The sequence below is a fragment of the Alexandromys fortis genome, unplaced genomic scaffold, assembly GCF_014885135.2.
Source record: "Alexandromys fortis isolate MF-2015 unplaced genomic scaffold, M_Fortis_MF-2015_v1.1 scaffold_161, whole genome shotgun sequence".
NCBI classification, from domain to species: domain Eukaryota; kingdom Metazoa; phylum Chordata; class Mammalia; order Rodentia; family Cricetidae; genus Alexandromys; species Alexandromys fortis.
In genome coordinates this window covers 1,475,064-1,479,541 of record NW_026068073.1, presented here as the reverse complement: position 1 = coordinate 1,479,541, position 4,478 = coordinate 1,475,064, and positions in this window count along the sequence as shown.

The window sequence follows — 4,478 nt, the reverse complement described above, 5'->3', positions numbered from 1 at the left end:
CCTGAGGCATCCAGTGTTCACAGTTGAGGGAGATCTTTCTCATGTTCACCCAGCCACTCCATCTTTTCCTTAGTAATTCTAGCTGGTCAGAGTGATAGTACATACATGAAGTCCCAGGGGCTGAGAGTTGCCTTAGCATAGCAAGGAAATGTCAATCAAACAAAACCTTCCAACTTGCTCATTCCTACTTTCATGAAGTCAGTCGCCCATCCAGCCAGTGTTACCTGCTTCATCTCACCACCTTCACACCCTCCAACTATTTTCATCCATCCACACTTGCTTTCATCCTTCCTCTTTGTGTCTTCCATCCATCTGCCTAGTGCTCCATCCTGCCAGACGGTGACAGCTAGTGTTCAGCAGGTTGACCCACCAGACTATGATGGGGAGCCCCATTGGCAAAGCCATGGAGTTACAGGCTGTAAATGACCGGTTGCTTCTGGCTCTGATCTCTCAGGTGCTGCTGCATTCCTTCACCTACAACAGCTGTGGGTGCTTTCCTACTGCCTGTGATTATCTCATGTATAAACTCCACCCACTGTGGATACATTTAGCTGTGGATGGTCAGGAAGGTGGTTTCTGCTGAGTAGAAATAACACTAGGATGTTTGACATTACTCAGACTGGCATAGGAAAGTAATAGTATTCTCTGTTACAAAGACAGCTGATTTTAGACTTCAGAGCAAACTGGTTTCCCCTAGAAACAAATACATGAGGTCATTTTCTCAGGTCAGAGCTTGAAGTAGACATAACTTTCTCAGCAATGGACTTGGTGCACACTCCCAACCTCAAGGTTCAACCTTTTATTGTCTTAAGTCCTAAGTTTCAGTGTCACTTTCTGTCTAGGAAAGAGCTTTGTACACAGCCAAGTGTTACTCACTGGCCAGTCATTGTGACCTCCCTGGCCTGAGAAAAATTGTGATTTATCTTGTGAGAATGGGTCAGGCCCCGAAAACGTAATGTAATTGTCCAGAGTTTGGCTGAGAGAGGAGGTATGTGGAGCTGTGCGGAGAAGTGCTGTGTAAAGCGCTGGGCAGAGGTGTGTGTGCGTCTGTGTGTGTATGTGTACACGCGCGTGTGCGCTTAGGGGTGTAGCTAAATGAGCAGAGAGGCAAGTGTGAGGGAGGAAGCGAGATGAGAGACATGGCCGAGTTGGCAACTGAGACAGATGTAACTGGAGACGTGTGGCTGTGGAGATGCGGAAGGTGGATGGGGAAAGGGATGGTGTGCAGGGCAGAGAGGCAGTAAAGAGAGCTGTAACTATGTAAAGAGATGTAACTGCAGAGAAATGGTCAAGAAAGTATTTAAATTGAAGTAAAAGAGAAGGTTACCATCAGGAAAGTGTGTGCTTGTTTCTTTTTTCTTAAGTTATCATCAGAAATTGTATGTTTCTTTATTTACCCTCAGATAGAAAAAGTCTAGCCCAAAGATAGAGAAGAAATATTTCCTCAGTCCCTCACTGATCTGAGAAAGCTTTCTTTTTGCTCCCCTGGGTGCAATTCTTGGAGCTGGCCTCCCAGGCTGAAACACACCTGTACATCTGCCACACCCATTTTTTAAGGTTTATTTTATTATGTATATATATGTCAGTATGGATACTGTGTGTGAATTCATATACCAGCAAAGATCAGATCCCCTGGAGCTGGCATCCGAGGGGGTTTTGAGGAGCCCAGTATGGGTGCTAGGAACAAAAGTTGGGTTCACCACAACAGCAGAAGCACTTTCAACTCCTGAGTTATTTCTTCAGCCCCCAACTTGTTCTCTTCACTGGGGGATTCGAGACAGGGCTCGAACCCTGAGCCTCAGCCCTAGCCCCTCACAGTGGGGGGGGGGGACACTCATCACAATGGCAGGAGCATGTTGGAGAGAAAACCGTATGGTGTACTAGTTAACTTTCCATCACTATGACCAAAGACCATGTACACGGTGTAGACAACTGAGGAAGAAGGGTTTCTTCTGGCTCCTTCGCAGCGATTGCAGTCTGTCCTGTGGAATGAACAAGGTAGACCAAGAGACACAGAGAAGGGTCTGATATCCTCTAGCTTTCTCATTGTATTCATCCTGGGTCTCTGCCTTGGTGTGCTGCACAGGCCTGCAGGCCGAATGCTTGCTGTGTAGTCTGCTTGCTTGTTCTTGTTAAGACTCAAGAACTAAGGCTCCTTAAGACTCAGGAAGTAGAAAACATTTTAAAAAGAAAAGGGAGGGGACAAGCTGGGGATGTAGCTCACAGTAGACCACCTGCCTGGGTACATTCCACATCACTAAAGATAGGAAGGGAGGAAGGGAGGGAACCACAATGTGACTGCTGGGAATTGAACTCAGGACCTCTGGAAGAACAGCCAGTGTTCTTAACCTCTGAGCCAGCTCTCCAGCCCTGCTTTTGACCTTTTTTAGGGATAAACTAATTGGGACATTTTCATACACCTGCTATGCATTGATCATGCTCCTTCTACTACCCCCACTCTCTCTCTTTTCACTTCCCCTGCCTTGAGTCTGCGTTCCAACACATAACAGTCCCTCACTTGAGAGAATGTATGTATCTGTCTCTCTGTGTCTGGCTTTTTTTTTTTTTCTTAACATGGTATCTTTCTGTTCCAAGTATTCTCCAGCAATGAGGTTGTGGTTTCATTCATATTCATGGATGAATAATATTCCAGTGGGGTGTGTGTGAGAGAGAGACAGAGACAGAGACAGACAGACAGCAGTCCTGGCTGTTTTGGAACTCACTCTGTAGATCAGGCTAGCCTTGAACTCACAGAGATCTCTTCCCTCTTCCTACTGAGTGCTGGGATTAAAGGTGTGCGCCTCTGCCACCTGGCCCACATTTTCTTTATTTCTGCATCTGACTGATGTCAACTTGTGACTGACTAAACTGACTGACTGACTAAATTGCACATTGTGACTGGTGTTGCAATAAACATGGGTTGTGGGAATCTCCTGGTCTGATGACTTCATTTCCTTCACTGTGTCAGGATTTGTCAGTCATTTTGTTTGTTTCCTGGTTTGCATAGTTGCTTCCCAACTATACAATTCCACCAACAGTAGTGAAAAGTATCATATTTTATATCTCCGCCGGTGTGGAGTGTTCTGCTCAGCTGGAGAGATGGCTCAGAGGTTAAGAGCACTGCCTGTTCTTCCAGAGGTCCTGAGTTCAATTCCCAGCAACCACATGGTGATTCAGCTTTGCTTTTGGTTTCTGGATTGCTGCTCTAAGTGAGGAGAGCTGGAATCCCACTGCACTCTGATCTTTCTAACAGTGCCTGGGGGTTCTGTGTTCTATTCAGAATCCATTTTTGAGCTGGGAGGTGATGGCTAACATCTTTAATCCCAGCATTCGGGAGGCAGAGGCAGGCAGAGTTCGAGGCCAGCCTGGTCTACAGAGTGAGTTCCGTGACAATCAGAGCTACACAGAGAAATCCTGTCTTGGAAAAAAATTAAAAAACAGAATCCAGCTGGGCGGTGGTGGCGCACGCCTTTAATCCCAGCACTCGGGAGGCAGAGGCAGGTGGATCGCTGTGAGTTCGAGACCAGCCTGGTCTACAAGAGCTAGTTCCAGGACAGGCTCCAAAACCACAGAGAAACCCTGTCTCGAAAAACCAAAAAAAAAAAAAAAAAAAAAAAAAAAAAACAGAATCCAGTTTGGGTTTTTTGTATGTTGGCTTGGGAGAGGTAAGACAGGATCTTACTATATATTACTAACTGTCCTGGAACTCGCTATGTAGACCAGGCTGAGCTCATAGCCTTCTGTGGATGGGAGATGTGAATCGGCATACCTGGAAAATTCTTGTTTTTCTTTGTCTGCATGTGATATTTAATCAGACATCTCTTCATACTCTGATATTCCTTCTGCTTGACTTAGTCCATTCTGAGGCACTAAACTGGAGAGTTTGTTTATATTTTGTCTTTTGAGGCATGGTCTGTGTGTGCAGCATAGGATGGCCTAGAACTCAGAGCAGCCCTTCTGCCTCAGCCTCCCAAGATTTTATGTCTTGAATTTTTGTTTCCAATGTTTTTATTTGCCTCTTTTTCAAAATTCTTACCTCAAGGCTGGAGAGAGGGCCCAGCAGTTAAGAGTGTATACTGCCTTTGCAGGCTCATTGCTCACAAGTATCTGTACCCAGCTCCTGGTCCCCTCCCTGGCCTTCATAAGCACCTGCACTCGCTTGCACACACACACACACACATATGTAACACAAATGGGACCTGCTTGTTGGGATTTCTGTCCTGCCCAGTACCCCACAGCCGGCAAGCCCCAAAGAAAATCACACAGAGATCTCTAAAGGTTATAAAGCTGATTGGCCCATTAGCTCAGGCTTCTTAATAACCCTTATCACTTATATTAACCCATTATTCTGATCTATTTTTGCCATAAGGCCCAGTACCTTATCCAGTGGGGCAGGTCACATCCTGCTTCTTCAGAGTCTGGGCAGGAGTGGGAGGAATCAGCTTCCTCCTTCCCAGAATTCTCCTGTTCTCCTTGCA